Raw genomic sequence first — 17,883 nt, 5'->3', positions numbered from 1 at the left:
ATAAACTAAGTCAAATGGCTCAGGAATCTTTCTCCTATTAAGAAAAAGTTAAGTTTATTTACTGTCTTATTAGGTTGAACATTGTAGTAAACCAAATATAAAAAGACATTCTTCCTTGTTTTGTGTGTATCTGGGTAAAATAAAAGCCTCACAATATTTATGTAAAAGGCAATATATGAAAAAATATAATAATTGAGGATTTTTTTAAATTTTTGATTAGTAATCAAATGATAGCTAATGTCCTTAGGTCAAAAGCATAACTGAAAAATCAGTGGAATCAGTAGATTTATTTATTCATTTCAATTAATACTTTTTGGTCAGCAAGCATATATTTATTTGGTGTATAATACATCCCAGAAACTCTTTTTTTTTAAATATGATATAAACATGACTAAAATAAGGGTTTTGCCCTGGTATCTTCCATAATTATCAGGAAGCATGCAAACAAATTCATATTTGCAATATAATGTGAAAATACAAAAACGAAATCGATGTAAAAACTTAAGGAAACTTTTCCTTCTATTATATTTTAATGTTTTTATTACAAATATAATAATGCATTATATTATACATTTGTGTATATTCTAAATCACCATAATAAACACCCACTTACACACCTCTCCAAGTGAAAACGCAGAAGTTTACTAATACCGTTCATTGCATTCATCTGTATTCCAGTGTAGGACAAATATTTACTATTTATTCTTCAACTGATGGTCACTTAGATTTCTCCCTCCCACCTTTTTTTTCCCCATATGAACATGCGCTACTATCTATTTCTTGTAGTTATTTTGGTGTACCAGTGCTAGATTTTTGGTAGGATATATCCCTAAAAGTAATTTTTCTGAATTGTAGGGAATGTAATACTCAATTAACACAAAATAGCATGAAATGGTTTTCCAAGTGGCAGTAACAATTTACTCTCCCAACTAGCAGACTACAAGCACTCTTGGTAATGCACACTACATTCAACCCTTGGTACTGTCTGACTTTTTAATTTTCACCAATCTATTGCCTATGCAACATTTTGCTGTAATGTTTGGATTTCCCTGATTAATGATGAAGGTTAGAATGTGGATGTATATTAATCTGACCAGGAATAAAGAATGGAAGAAAACTGTAAGTTACTTTGGGGAGGCTGGAAAAAGATGTCTTCTTTGGTAAACTGGAATACATTTTCATTGCCTTGCACTCTGATAGGTTCATAAAACCTTTTTTTCTAAATATATCATTTAGGTTATCCTCTAAGAAAGCTTACCATTTCACCAAGAAAAAATGACTTCTGCATAAAAAAAGTTTGGAATGAAACATAGTCTTATTGTCCCCAGTACAAAATGAGTGTTCTATAAATCTTTCTTGAATAAATAATTGCACAAGAAGTCCTCAGATGAGCAACTCAAATAGAATTACTTCCAGCTACTTCATGCCCCAAAATGGAAATAATATTTTCTACCACAAACTTATTCCTTCTCTCGTCTCCCCCTGCTCTGCATGGAAAAGGAAGTCATCCTTGATTCTGCTATTCCTTTAATCCGTTCATTCATTAACAATCAAGTCTGCTGGTTTTGCCTACTGAATGCTTCTTTCTATAGCTCAATGATTCCCAAGGTACAGCCCATGGATCACTGGGTTGCTCTAAGACCCTTTCCGAGTTTCCCCAAGGTCAAAATGATTTCATAGTAATGCCAGGGGGTTATTCCTTTTATCACTATCTTGACATTTGCACTTTGTACAAGAGCAGTGGTGGATAACACTACTGGTACCTTCACACACATCAAGATGATGAGACCAAATTTCTAGTGTCCCAGAAGGCATCATATTTGTCATTCTCACACACTTACTTAAGAATATCCTTCTTAAAGCAGGAAAAAATATCAATTTTGCTAAACCTTGACTCTTAAGAGCATGTTTTTAAAAATATTCTGTATGGCAAAATGGGAAATATGCAGAAGTGTTACTCCCACAGTACAGAAGCACTTATGGGATTATTTGAGTTTTGAACTCAAGTAGTCATTCTTCCCATGTAACCTCATTTTTACCTGAATGAATGACTCACTGGCAAACTAGGGCTATTCAGAGTTGGGTACATGATAGACATCTTTAAAATTAATGAAGGGAGGTGATCACCTCAAGGTAAACACCTGACAATACTTGTTGCCAAGGATAAAACTCATGCTTCCAAGCAAAAGAGAATTTTGAAAAACTCGTATCCACCATCATGAGCTTCACAGCTTCTCAACACTTACAAACTTGACTCATGGATCACAGGTAACATTCATGAACATGACCACATATGAAACCAGTTCATGCTAAGGCCAAATAATATGACTTCAGAGCTAGATTTTGGCACTTTAATGTGAAAACTTCTTCCCCATCATGGGCATTAATGGTCCTTTCATTATCAAATATTTATTGAACACCTACTCTGTACTAGATTCCGGGATAGAGTAGTAACAACTCAGAGACAAAACTACAGACATTGTCTTAAGAATTTTCATGTATTGATAAGTGCTCATAATAATGTTATGAGAAAAGTAGTATAATACCCTGATTTTGCAGTTGAGGAAATTGAGCCATAGGGAGGTTGAGTAACTTGATTAGGTAGTAAGCTTTTAAGTAGTAAAATCAAGCCCTTATTAAGTCCATTCATCATGGTTCATGGCGCAGGGACTATACGATATAGTTGCACCTCATCACATATGCTTTAAATTACCCTCTGTCTCCAGAACAATAACAGTATCTGATATTCAAAGCATCTTTACCCTGTGCCAGGCACCCTTCAAAGGGCAACACAGGAATTAACCCTCACACTGGTCCTATAAGGTAGATACAGATAATGTGCCCTTCTTACAAATGAAAAAGCTGAGGTTCAAATACTTTACGGAATTTGTGAGTATCAGATATCTAAGAAGAGTCTGGGAGTCAAACTCAGGTCTTCTGCATCTTGAGGTTCTTTTCTAAACCATCAGGCTATAATTTCTTGCAAATCACAGCTGTGCTTGAGTTCGCATTCTCAAGGTAACAATAAGCCAATTACCAATAAGGCATTAAGATCAGAGAAGCTTGATGTGAAAATAGAAAGGAATCAACCCTGCAGGAAGCAAAAACTTTGTAATGCATTCTCCCAGTCCCCACTTCCCCCTAGGAATTTGATGGCTATCTTGAAAGCTGCTGATTTGAAAGCCCAAACATCTGTGTAGACATTCTTTTTGTTCCTTTCTTCAGTCAAGCTCTATTATTTCATAACTTTAGCATCCTTAGAATTACCTTAGAGGGTTATATTCATAAAATCACATGGCAATACTCTGAGGTGTTTGAAAGCACTGTTAAGGATAATTCTGACCATGTGGTATTTTCTCCCTTGTGTGCTGAGCTTAAAACTTATCCCTCCCTATAACAAAACCAGGACAACATTTTGCTTTTAATAACCTGGAGAGAACACGGAAAATCCCTCCAATATGTACTGAAAAACATTCCTAAAGCCATCTGGGGTGGGAACAGGGAGGGAGAGAAGGATTAACCTTCTTGACTCCTAGAGTCAAAATTAATTAATGTATATATATTATATTTTATCAACAGTAATATTTTCATGAGAATATCACCATGATAAATTCTCAGTGCTTCAACTTCCACACCTATAAAGTAGGGATAAAACAGTACCTACCTCATGGTGATAACATGGAGACTAAATGAGGTTAATTTGCCAAGTGCTTAGGATATGGTCTGGCATATGGTGAACACTATGTTTTGTTAACTAAAATAAAATGAAAATATATCAGTGAGTTACATAATAAAGCACAGAAACATGGATGTACACTTCCAAACATCAAAGAGTAAATCAGAGACAGGTCTTAAAATCATTCGCGTGGTCTACAGTGTCCATAAAAATCACATTACTCCCAAGGAAATGGTTGAGAGTTGCAGGTTAATAACTAGTTGCTCCTGGGCGTCTGGAAGTAGCTTTACAGTTGGGACAACAGAACCAGGCAGGAAAGCCTTGAGAACCTTAGGCCTGGAGTCAATGACCACACTCTTTCTGCTCAGTGTTTCTTCCCCTGGGCAGGAAAAAGGCAGATAAGCAAGGAGCAGCTGGGCCTGGGAGCTGGGAAGACAGCCTGTGTGGTGCCAGTCAGAAGGGCTAGGAATGACACCACAGAGGCAGACCCTGGGAAGGAGCGGGTTTAGTTCTGATTGGCCTGGGATGCCCTTCGTCATTAGTATCCTCCTTCCATTCTGACGGGCTAAACCTAAAAGTTGCACTTTCAAGATTAAATGTTAAACCCATTAAAAGTTACTGCGACATAGAGGCTTCTATTCAATTTTCATTTTTGTTGTGCATTCTCTGTTTTATAAATTGCTACTGAGGGTTCAGTCCAAGCCATGCCCCCGTGATGGGCATTCCAAATAAAAGATGAACAAAATCCCAAAGCACTTTTTAGTCTACATAATGACATCAATAGTTTTAACTTAATGTATATTCTTCTAAATTGGGCACAGTGTTATATTAGAAAATGTAAGGCGGATAACTGTCTTAATGAAACATCTTCAAGTTAGTGGCATAGGTCGTCTAGATTATGGGCTCCATACAAGGTTAGTGCCAAGCTGCTGGGATCTTGGAGGGAGGGGGATGGGTGGAGTCGCTGGTGCGCAAAAGATCAAAGCAAAACAACTTCTATATGGACACTGTAACAGGTGCCGTAGGTGGCTTGCACAATTCCCCTTGGTGTTGACCATTCTCACGTAGGCCCACTCTAGAGCTCCAATACAAGCACTCCTTTGAGTGTGGCTTTCTCTGGATGCCATGGCCTCTATGCCCCGAAGTGGTGGGTGTGAATGTCCTTTCCTCCAAGGAGCAGCCCTCCACCTGGGACTGATGGTGGTGCTAAATAAGTACTCCAGTGACTTGCTCCTTGGTTTGAATTACTCTGAAGTGCAAGTCTATCTCCCAGAGAAGCCATGACTAGTTTGACATTCCACTGCTAGTGTGACCGACTCTCCTTTCCCTGTCTCACTTTCCTGGCAGAGGTTTCCTGGCACCACCTGTCAAAGGACTACTCACACAGGAGTCCTCGTCTCCTGTGGGAACTCAAACCAAGCCAGAGTGATGCAGGCAGCCTGCTGAGATCTGGAGTTAATTTTCCTCCTACCTATCAGGACCTCAACAGCGAAATCAATTTCTATTTATCTGCCCAATAAAAGCTAAGTCTCAATTTTTCATAAACTGTGATAAAGCTGCTTTTTAACAGCTTTTAGAAAGCCTACTACACCATTTTAGGATACATAGAAAAAAATTAATTAGACCCAAGGAGGCCAAGAAATCAATTAGAGTGAATCAGGTTATAAATCTCTAGTTCCCTGTTGTTTTACATGTTAGAAAATCACAAAAGACAAATCAAGTGATCTTTGAAAAATTACAACTGCTGTCATTCACTTCTATTAGGCACTCGTACGCACTCATTAGTTACTTTTAAGCAGTTGGGAAACACTGTCAGAACACAGCAGCCTAATGGTTGGCATTCACGGGGGCCGGAAGGAAAGAGAAACTGACGGCAGAACAGTCTCTCTGAGAACTAAACACACCTGGGGTAGCATTAAGGACTTACTCATCTTCAGATCAACCATAGTGACACACTGCTTTTGGTTACTGGCCATCAACCCCATTTATAACTTCATCTTTCTACAGAGATCTTCCTTCGTAGCATCTGAGGAGGCATATAGGGAGCCCAGGCTGTGTGGGTTCAGATCCTGGTTCTGCCTCTAACCAGCAATGTAATTTTAAGAAAATTACTTAACTACTATGCACTTCACTTTCCTCATCTGTAAAGCACAAATAATAATAGAATTTATACCATAGTGCTGTTATGATGAATAACGAGTTAACCCTTTACTCACTGTGTGGTCTGGAGACCAGCACATCAGCATTCCTGGTGGGTGTGTGGGGAGGGCAGGGAGCTGGATAGAAATGAAGTTTCTCAGGCCCTACACCAGACTCACTGCATCAAACTCTGCATCTTAACAAGATTCTCAGGGGATCTGTGTGCATATTAAAGCTGGAGAAGCCCTGACTTCACACATCGCACGTGCTTAAAGAAGAGTTTGATAGGCTGAAAGTGCCCCACCAATTTTAGCTATTATTATCTCAACTAATGTGACACTTCCCCAGAAAATCCCTTACTCTTTTATGGCATAAACCACAGGCATACTTTTATATATGATTTTGTAGTTACTTGATTCATGACTTTCTCACAGACCTAGATGATGTCAGAGATCCGATTTCCCAGAGCAGACTCTTGAGGGGAAGGTACATAAGCATGTGATTTATTAGCACAGTGTTCCACGGAAAAACAGATAATGGAGAGGGGGAAACACAACAGGACACCACAGGGAAGAGAAAGAAGCCAAGCAAGTTTTGATCTCAGACAGGGCCTCGGGTCTCAGCCTGGTCCTGTGGGGAACTCTGGAGCATAAATTTTATCAGTGTTTCCAGCCTCAAGGCTTGGGAGTCAGACATTCAAATCCCACCCCAGTCAGTCACAGGCTGAAGACCTCCCTATGAGGAAACTTCCAGACACTCCTGTTCCTTGGGAGAGTAGCCCAAGAACTGTCTTTTGAAGAAGGGAGTAGGTGTTAGGAGTGATGCAGGAGCTGGGAAAGGGGAACCCAGGACCAAAAAGCCAGGGTTGAGAAAATCTGAACAGGGCACGGACAGCGTCCACTACAGTTGGGTACTACATAGATGTCTGATGGTCCCAAAAAGCCTCTCTGTCATTCTACCTCACCCCACCCCCACTCATTCACTCACGCTTTCAAAAAGTTATGTCCTGAGTACCTACTATATACCAGGCACTGTTTCAGAAACTAATGCAATGTTGAGGAGATATGGGGCTTATGAAACCAAGTGGAGAAGAGAGAGATAATAAGCAGTAGATATATAAACATATCAGATATTTCCACCTGGTGATAAGAGCTATGACTATTTAAAACTAGATAATAGAAAGTAAGAGGTATTAGAGAGAATGACCGCTGGGATCAGGGAGAGGAAGGTAAAGTCAGTAACTAGAGTTGATGCCTCAGTGACCACTCTGGTCCCCTTCCCTGGGCTGGTGCTCCCATCACGCAGATGCTGCAGGTGTTGGCTAACAGCTCCCACCTGAACTCTTCTCAGGAGAACTACCCTTGGCTGAAGAGCACCGCCTTGGCTGGAGGTGGCTAGAAGGGTGTGTGCTCACCCCAGGAAGGAGAAGCTGCAGGTAGCCAAAGACATGCTGGAGGACATGTGGTACAATTCCTACTCCAGTTTCCTGTGGGATGAGGCTGAGACGAGACTTCTTGCATGCCATCTTTGCTTCCCTTCCAGCCCTACTTTATTCTAATGATTCCATCACTCAATTTCTCCTGAGAGCAGTCCCTCAATAAATCACTTGCACGAGAATCCCCATGTCTGATTCTGCTTCTAGGGAACCTGACAAAAAACAGAAACTTTTCTCTCCAGAATTTTCTTTCCCTGCCAGCACCCCAGGGCCAGAGTTCTAGCTCTTTACATGAGCAGGCACTTCTCATTTGCTTGCAGGTTCCAGGCCCCTTCAGGAGAGGAAGCAGGGTAGCAAAAAGCCCCACTTCCATCTTCATTGGCTTGCTGATGGCAATGCAAGTGTGGAGGACAAACCTAAAATATAGACTTTAAGGTCTGCCATGAATTGCCAGTGTTCCGACTGGTCCCCTGCTGCCCAGCTTACTGGCCACTAGCCTGAGTGACACAGAATTACACCCTGAATAGAGAAATCCTGTAGTTTATAGTGCATGTAGCAAGCTGCTGCCAACTAGAAGCATTAAAGTGGCCAAATCCAGCACATATCTGCATCCTCCTTTTGATAAAAACATCTAAAATCTTTTTTAAGGGTGGCATCAGTAAAACTTAAGCTTCTATTGGTTATAAGCAGGTTTTTAACTGCCCCACTGTGCCTTAGGTTTCTTAGGCAGTAATGAACAAAGATCATCATGACATGTAAATGCCATATATTCCCTGAGCAATTACTAATTCATGTAGGTGATGTCGAGGTGAGGAACAAGCCAAGTGGGTCCATGCTGAGTCTTTGTACATGCATCAGACAGATGCTATGATTCTGTTGGCTTAATTATTACACTTTGTAGAGATGAATGCAGAAAACATGCTTGCCTTGTTGACAGCCTCCCAGGGGACCAGTACTGAGTAATTGCTTTCCATCCCTGTAGGAATCATGGACATGAAACCACAGGCACCATCTGGCTCTCTGTCCCTTCCCCACTTGCTCAGCAAGGCTCCTGGGGACAAAATGAAGTGTTTTGGGTGACAGTTATCATCAATATGATGGTAGCATCTTGTGTCCTTCTTTATTCTAATCACAAATTTTAAATTATTAAATATCTCTGAAACTTGAAACTGCACTAAATAAATATACAAGTACATTGCTTTATGTTCATATATTATATCAAATAATATTATATAATATGTAATATATAATGGCATGTCAAATATATAACAGTATTTCACGTAATATTATGCAAACATATGTATATATAAATACACATTTATATTAAGCATATACATACATATTTAATATTGAGGTGTGATCCCTTGGGGTATAGTGTAAAGAAAGCCACATATGAACAGGGAAGAGATATTTGTAAATAGCATTATAAATTTTACCTGTCATAAAAATTGAAAAAAATTCCTATTAGAATAAAAAAAGTTAAATATTGAAGAGATAAAAACATGGCTCCGAGTATCAGCTTTATAGATGATGTGTGTGTGTTTTTAATACAGAAAACAAATGGAAGAAGTACTTAATAAAACCCACTGAAAAATTCAAAGTATAATAATTTTCAACTTCTCTAGGCAAAAACCATCAATATATAGATAGTTACAAGGAAAAAAAGGAAACTGGGAAGTTATTTTATTGCAAATATAACAGATAAAAGGATAATGGCCTTATTATAAAGAGATCTTTTCCTAAATATAAAGTGTTCTGGCAAGTAAATCTCTGGGGTTTCATTGAAGGAACTCTCTCAGAAATATTTCAGAGCTCTGACATAAAATAAGCACTCAGTAGCTATTTATTCAATAATTAACAATTAATTAACAAAGGGGGAAATGGGCAGAGAGCACACACAATTCACATGGAAGGAAACGTACAGGAGTCACTCACTGGCTGCTCTGAGTGCCCTGCCTGATCCCACCCTTGCTAACAGGTCATAGTTGCCCCTTCTGAAAATAGCCTTTGTCCAAATGAGCCACCTCACCTGAAAATCTACAGGTCTGCTCTGGGGCCAAGCTCAGCGAATCACTGACTCTCATGAGTGGGAGGTGACCAAACGACAAGAGGAAGTAGAACAATAATGTGTACTTTCATGCACTAGGGAAAAATCTTAAAATAATTTTTGCCAGAGTACCAAATAATATGAAAATATGACCATTATGTACAGGGTGGAACATAAGGAGTTTTGCAGTTGTTCATGTGAAAAATACAGTATTAATAAATAATAGTAACACAACAATAAACTCTGTGTTTTGTGTACTAACAACTGTAATCCTACTTTTGCTCCTCCCTGTACTATGGGGATCAGAACAGTATAGATAGTCTTAAGTTAATGGCATTAATATAAAGTTGGCACTTACACATGAGATGGCAGCCTGAAGAACATATCTCACCATCTTATGCTATGCCTCACAGATACTTCTAAAGGACTATAACATGCAGGAAACAATAGCCCTGAAACAATACTAACAATATTCAATGTCAAACTTCTGCTACACATTAAGAGAAAGTAAATTGAAAGGAAACACCAAAGGCCACCTTGCACACCTCCATCTGAAGGAATACAGCATGACTCAAGGTAATCTTTGCCAGGTTCCAGGAACCCCTCCCCCACAGCTGGTGGGCACACATGAGGAAGCCATGAGAGTAGCCTACCCCAGTGGAGAGGCCCCAGTCTTATGAAGCAGCTACCCAAAGCAAACTTTTGATCTGTCTGACTTGGAATATATTTCTGCGGTGCAGCTGGTAAAAAGCTGGTTATGCACCGTCACACTGTTTACCTGGTAAGGTGGCCAGGACAAAAAAGAAAAGTTCAATATAGAAAACTGCCAAGCCCATCATGCATCTATGTCATTGAAGTAGCAACATAAATATATTAATATAACATCCATAGAAGGATTACTAAAAAAAATTTTTTTTAAATATTTAGACATGAAAGGAGCCTAGAATCCAACCACCATTATTTCAAGGTTATGGGCAAATATCAGGTCTATATCATAGATCACTCTTTGTTCAAGGTTGAACAAATATTAAAAGAAATTAAACAGTTTTAATAGTTTGAGCTCTAAATATACTGCACTCTATAAAAAAAGAAGAAAGTAAACCAAAACAAGGAAAAGGAGCATACATTTGGGGAAATGTTTACTAGGGTAAAAAGTGAGGCATCTGCTTCATAGAATCAATAAAATTCCTTGAAACAAGAACTATAAAAAAAAAACAACAAGAAGATAAGGCCAGAGGATGAGATAAAACAGGAGCCTAAGACATGGGCAGGGACAAAACAAGAGCCAGACAGCCCAAGAAGACAATGTCAAGAAAGAAAAATAACATAGTAAAGTGAAAATCTTTATTAGCAATAGGGGACATAAATTGTCAGAGCAGAAAAATCAAACCACTGGGGTACAAACCAAACCTTTTTAAACATTCCCAAAACAAAGAAAAAAGAAATTAAAATAGTCAGAAAAAAGATACTATATATAAAAAAATAAATCCAAATAGTGCAAACTGGCGCTCCAGAGGATGCGGCCAGACAGACGCAGGAGGAATAAGAAGTAAGGGCAGAGTGCAAGAAAACATTTCTATATCTGTTAATCTAACATAAGTCCTGAGATCCCAGGCTAAAAATCTGAAACATTAGCAATGTTCACACATATTGTAATGAGCTGATTCTTGTTTAACATTTCAATGGGAGAGTAAAAAAGCCTTAGAACTTTCAAGAAAAGAAAACAAAAACAGCAAAAATCCCTTACAAGGAAATAAAAATCAGGCTATCCTCACCCCTCCGATCACATATGAGTAGATAAGGGGAGAAGGTCTCCCATAGTCTTGAAGGAAAATGTCTGTGAACAAGGATTCTATGTAATCACACCTATACTTGGGTAAAGTCAACAGAAGGAGATTTTGATATGCCTCAGCACATCAAGCATAATAATTAGTATCAAGTCTTTCTCAAAAGTATCACTAAAATATATAGGCTAGTCAATCAACATACAACTCAAAACGAAAGCTTATAAATGGGTGCATCCTGATTAAAAGCAGAAAAAGTAGCAATAAGGAATTAAGGACTGTAAAATGTGGTAATAAATCTAAATATTCACTCTTTCAATCTCTCATTAAATGAACATTTATTGACTGCTTACTATACCCAAATAAAATAGCTGTTGGTAAATATATGGTAACAAATATATCTGAGAATATGAATGCTTATTGAAACAGAAGACTACCTCCAAACTGAGAAAATATTTGAAAATATTTAAAGACAAAATGTTAATAACCTTATCACATGAAGAACTTTCATAAATTACTATGTAGGAAAAGAGAAAAAGGTCATATAAAGGAAATTTAAACTACATGCACAAATTACCAAGAAAAAATGTTTCAGTGTTGTCACTATCAAGGAAATTGAAGTTAAAACAATTAATAATTAATAAGAGACCACTTGTTACTTACCAAATTGGTAATCATATTAAAATTTAAACTATTTAGTAATAGGAAAAGTGTGATGGAATGGGCACTCTTAGACATAAACTATGGGAGTATAACTTTGTACCAGCTTTCTGAAATTATTAATAATCACAAATATTTATTGTGTAAGTTAAGGATCTTTGAGAGCTACAAACATAAACACTAATGACTTTAGGAAAAATCTAAATACTCAAAAGTTTAAATTCAGTTAAATATATGATAAATATATAGTATGTGATATTGTACAGCCATTAAAATTGTGTTTTGAGAATGTTAAATGTTGAGGGAAATGTTCAGGGTATATTATGTTACTATAAAAACAGCGTATTATAATATATAGTATATTGCTGTTCTAAAATATTGTAAGAATTAAATTAATGAAAGGAAATATGCTGAAAATTAAAGGTGAGCTTATCTTTAAGTGGTGATACTTATTTTCTTCTTTACCTCTGTATGCACTGCAGCAAAGGTTGTCAGCTTCCGCCCAATATTCAGCCTTCTTTTCTTCCTATAGTAATAGTTGTAGGGATTTCACCTCCACATGTCTATCTGGAATTAAGATTAAATTTTCCAGTCTTCTTTGTGTGACTAAACACAGACAATGGAATTTAAATGGTAGTGATGTATAAGACTTCTGGGAGTATCTAGAATGTTCTTTTCTCTGTTCTGCTTCTTGCTGGAAGGTGACTGTGGAAGCTGGAGTTGAAGCAGCCATATTAGACCATGAAGTGAGAGGAATGTTTGCGGATGGCAGTGTAATAACACGGAAAGAGTCTGAGTCTTCAATACCGTGGAGAACCAAATCAGCTCTTAACTGCTTATTCCAGGGTGTGGGATAGAAGAGGACTCTCATCATAACACACATGGATCCTTGTTAGAGTAGATAGACTCATATTCTAATTTCCAAAATTTCTACTAAGATCTCATTAATTTTATTGGAGAAACTAGTGGTAAAAAGAAAAAAATGTAGTGGTTTGAATCAAAGCACTTGGGACAAGACCCTGCTTGTAAGAACATAGTAAAAAAAAAAACCCCAAAACAAACTATAGCCCTTTTGATTATTTTTCCTAATTTTGCTTGTTTATTTTACAAACAAGTGGATTTGAAGCAGTAAAATATATTTACTTCCTGACTCCATATTGCTGCTGTAATTTTCTCTGCTGGATATCACAGAAAATAAAAATTATCTCATTACTGACCAAAAATCTAAACAAAGAGTTGAATTAAAGCAGCTTTTTTCCTGAAGATCTAGGGAAACAGGCAATATTGGTTGTGTTCCTTCATTGTCTCCAAGTGCAAATTTAAAATATCAGATGATTTAAAAGAGGAGAGCAAAGGAACTATCTTTTACTGAACATGGCCAGTTGACCTAACAACGTGGATCTATATAACCTTGTCCCTCAACAAGGCAATAAAAGTCAAGTTTCAGGTCATAAGAAAAGAAAGCATGATTTGCAACTTGAGATTGCTTCTGCTTCATGTTGTGCTCTTCCCCCTTTTATTAAAACCTAAAAACAGCAGGAAGTAGACCACTAATATTTGATATACAGCTGATCTCCATCATAGGTATTTCCCAAGCTGTTAGAGAAAACACAGCTACCTAGAAATGGTATATTCTACTATGTCATTGTGATTGGCATTAGATACAAACCAATACACAGAAGAGTTAGAAGGTATGAGGTATGAAATGGTAACTTGAACATTTTAATGTTATTATACATACATATATTTATTTTAAAATGTTTTTAAACTTAAAAAATGTAATGTTCCATATGGGTTTTTCTATGATAGTTTATCCAAAGTTTTCTCTTTATTTTGAAGTAACAAGTAGCTATAAAATATACTAGGAATGTACAAAAATAAAATCAAACATCCTTAAATTTCTGAATTACTAAATAGACAGCATTTAAAGTTGTGGCCATTGTAGTAGGTATGTTATAACCTCCAAGACTAGAATTTTAGAATAAAAGGAAGGTAGACTTCTAAATGGAAACACATATTTGTCAAGTGATAAGCATATCAGTTATTTGTTAATTTAAAAGAAAAAAGTAAAATGCAATAATTAAACTATAACCATACCAAGAAAAATAATACTAGGAAACATCTTCGTTTAAATTCTACCTATATTTTTGTGAATTTTTTTTTTAGGCCAAAGTCACAAAATCAATTATGAAATGAATTAACGAAAAGAGAGAAGGGGTACCTGACTGAAATATTTGTGTAGGTCTTTGTTCTCTAGTGTGTAAAGATTTATTGTTAAAATGGGCCTGAAGGTTTAAAGGGATCTAGTAAAAAATATCTTCATTTTCTATGCACTTTAAAAAAATCTTATTCTGTCCTGGTTGGTGTGGCTCAGTGGACTGACTGCCTACCTGAGAACCAAAGGGTTGCCAGTTCAATTCCCAGTCAGGGCACATGCTTGGGTTGCTGGCCTGGTCCCCCGTAGGGGGAGCACAAGAGGCAACCACACATTGATGTTTCTCTCCCTCTCTCTCTCTCCCTCCTTTCCCCTCTCTCTAAAAATAATCTTAAAAAAATATTATCCTTGCTGCTGAGTTATTTATTGATTTGAGTTCGTGGTGTCCATATTTTTTTTTAATAAATAAATAAATAACTCAATCAAATGAATAGCACAAGAGAAAAAATACCTTTTACACTCATAAAATGTCCCAGTTCTTTTAAGTAGAGAATGGCTGCCCAAATACAAACCATGAGATCCTAAAACATGCCTTTTCCTAAGCTGACTATGCTTGATAAACTGTTGAACAGCTTTCCCAACAAGATGCTGTTTTGAGAGCTAAAAGTGTGACTCTGAAAGAAGCTAACATCATTTACCCCAATGTTTATTCTGCTTTCAATGCCATCTTACCCCAAAATAAGATTTTTGCTTTTAGAAAAGATTATTAATTTAGCCATGAAGAGGGACATCAGAGCAAGGCACAGAGACCAAAGAACAGGAGTAATAGGTGATCATCACACCAGGCCATCTTAATCTGCTTGCACACCAATGCCTTCTGATCTTCTGTGGGGAAATGGCTTTATTCCTAAATTTCATGTGGATGATCCAAGCAAGGAAGTTAATTTGGCTCATCGATGGGGAGAACAGCTACCTCGATTCAGGCCTTAGCCAAGCAGTTTTCAGTCTGAAAATGGAACAAATAAATCCACCTTCCTTCTTATGTTTCTTTTTATATGTAATAATTAAATGGCTACTGTTTAATGATCTAGATCAAAAAGTAGGGTTTCCAAGTGGAACTTAATGCAGAATGTTGAATTTTGAAGTTAAACCAAATTTAATACTTATATTTAAGACATTTACCTTTATAGGTACACAAAGCCAGTCTTTATGTCTTCTGGAAAGCTATATAGGTTGAATATATAAAATCAACATTTTTTGCAGTTACCTACTCCAGGTCATTTTATAGCTTACTGGTATAGTATTTCAAATTTTAAAAAATTAAATGTAGTAAATTCATAGTTAAAGCAATCAAATACAAAGAGTATCAAATCAAGAGAATCATGTCCACTCCATCCAGTTCTCCCACTGCAATTCTCGCCACATAATCATTTTTATTATTTTTAAAACATGTATAGTGAAATATAACACATACAGGAAAAAATGCATTTAAAATGTACACCTAAACATATCGCTATGAAGCAAACACCTACAAAGAAACAGGACACAGCAGCACCCAGAAGAGCCCCCACTTGCCCTCCTGCTCCTTCGCCCCTTCACTGGACAGAACCACCAACCTGCCTCCTACGGTGCTTCCTTCAGGGTTTTTCTTTTCACTTTAATCATTCATTTTCATCCCTGTGCTCTATAATTGAGTTTTGCCTATTTAGTCATTTATATAAATGAACTCACACACATTTAATGCTTTGCATTATTTTGTATGTAGCCTTCTTCAGTCAACATTATAGTTGAGAGATGAGATTAATCTTGTTGATGTAGCTATAGTATGTTTATTTTCATGATTGTCTATCATCCTTTTCTGTGAATATACTATAATGTTTATTTTTATTATGGTAAGATACACATAACATAAAATTTGCCATTTTTAACCATTTTAAGTATATGACTCAGGGGCATTAAGTATATTTACAGTGTTGCAACCATCACTACTATTTCCAGAATGTTTTCAACTTCCCAAGCAGAAATCTTGCACCTATTAAATGATAACTCCCTGTTCTCCCTTCCTCCCAGGTTCAGGTAATCTCCATTCTATTTTCTGTATCTATGAGTTTGCCTATTTTAGATAACTCATGTTAGTGGGATCATATAATATTTGCCCTTTTATGACTGAACAAATGTTTTCAATATTCATCCATGTTGTAGCATATATCAGAACTTCATTCCTTTTTAAGGCTGAATAATGTTCTGTTGAGTGGATATACCACATTTGCTCATTCATTCATCTATGGTTGAACACATGGGTTGTTTCCACCTTTTGTCTACTATGAAAAACACTGCTACAAACAATGGCATACAGGCATCTGTTACAGTCTCTGCTCTCAATTCTTTTGTATATATACCTAGAAGTGGAATTGTGGGATCACATGGTAATTCAGTTTAACTTTTGTAGGGATCACCAGACTGTTTTCCACAGAGGCTGTGTGTATGTGTCTGTGTGTGTTTTTAATAATAGCTACATTTATTGTACAGTTGGTGGTATTTGGGTTGTTTCTAGTCAAGGGCTATTGTAAATAATGCTGATTAGAGCATCACTGTGTCTCTTTCTTAGAGCACATGAGAATACATTTCCACTGTATTCCACTGGAAATGGGATTGCTCACAAGACATTTGCATGTTCAACTTTAGGAGAAAATATCAAAAAGTTTTTCAAAGTGTGTACACCAATTTACACCAACATACCAAATTTTTCCTGGTGCACATGCTGTTTTTCAAAGTGTGTACACCAATTTACACCAACATAACAAATTTTTCCTGGTGCACATGCTGTGCAACAGCGACACATACCAAATTTTTCCTGGTACACATGCTGTTATAAGGATTTTTAACTTTGGCTCTCTGGTAGATGTAGACTGAAAGTTCCCATTGGCTTGAATTTTCATTATTAATGAGGTTTAGCACTTTTTCATTCATTTGTTGGCTATTTGATATCCTCTTTTATGAAGAGCCTATTCAGTAGTGAATAGTCTTTTCAATATTCTTGTCCATTTTTTCTCCAGTGCATGATTTGTCATTTTCTTATAGAAATTTAGGAGTTCCATGTATGTCCTGGCAAGCTCTTCACCAGTAAAATGTATTACAAAGACCTAATTTGTTTCTTATGTGCGATTTTAGAGTTGTTTTATTAAATGCTCATATAGGCTCATTCAAGTATTTATTTTTTGTTTTGTGTTTTTGTTCTTACAGAAGATGATAAAATCATATAAATTTTTCCATACTTTGCTCTCCTCCCTTACCAATATATTTTCATTAGTTCCCCCTATCAGTCCAAGGAGACACAGGATAAGAAGACTATTGCTAGGGACCGTTATGAAGGGTGTTTGAGGCTTGCCCCACCAAAGTCTATTGACTTCACCTACATCACCCTTTAACCAATGACACCAACGTGTTCCAGACAAAAGTTCAAATGGAAAACCAATAGAATTTTTAATTTAAAATTATGCAAAGTCTTGTTAAGGTATAAACAGCCTCAAAGAGAATATTCAGTAAGAACAAAGCCCAAAAGGAAATTCCCAGATGACAGAAGAATAGCAGCAGTGGCGCCACTACAGATAATATTCACTAAGCACTTACCCAGTGATTTCTATGTATTTGCTCCTCTCATCCTCACAACACAGTATGCGGCAGGTTTCTCAGGCAGCGCTCTACACACAGTGGAGAATACAGCAGGAAAACCTAATAATGCTGTGTTCTTGTCACTTGTGAATAGGATGTATGCTAAAAATAGTCCATATTATTCAATTAATAGCATTTGAAACTAAAACACAGAAAAGTAACCTTTCATCTAGAGATGTTAATCCAATGGAGTTCTACCTTTCAAATACATGAGAATTCCAACAGAAAAATTATCTTGGATAGAAAAGAACTTCAAATTTTAAGCATATTTTATTTTAGCTACTTTTGTTTTATTTAAGTTTTGCTTTCAAAATA

General features: G+C 36.8%; 1 protein-coding gene across 3 annotated transcripts in view; it reads right to left on the bottom strand.

Moving 5' to 3' along the window:
* Window positions 1-17,883, bottom strand: part of PLCB1 (phospholipase C beta 1) — a 622,850-nt gene that overhangs the window by 483,373 nt on the left and 121,594 nt on the right. The gene's annotated exons all lie outside the window — the stretch shown is intronic.

Source organism: Pteronotus mesoamericanus, unplaced genomic scaffold, assembly GCF_021234165.1.
Source record: "Pteronotus mesoamericanus isolate MK-2021 breed Mesoamerican mustached bat unplaced genomic scaffold, CSHL_Meso_final contig_25, whole genome shotgun sequence".
NCBI lineage: Eukaryota > Metazoa > Chordata > Mammalia > Chiroptera > Mormoopidae > Pteronotus > Pteronotus mesoamericanus.
This window is presented reverse-complemented; position numbering and strand designations above follow the sequence as displayed.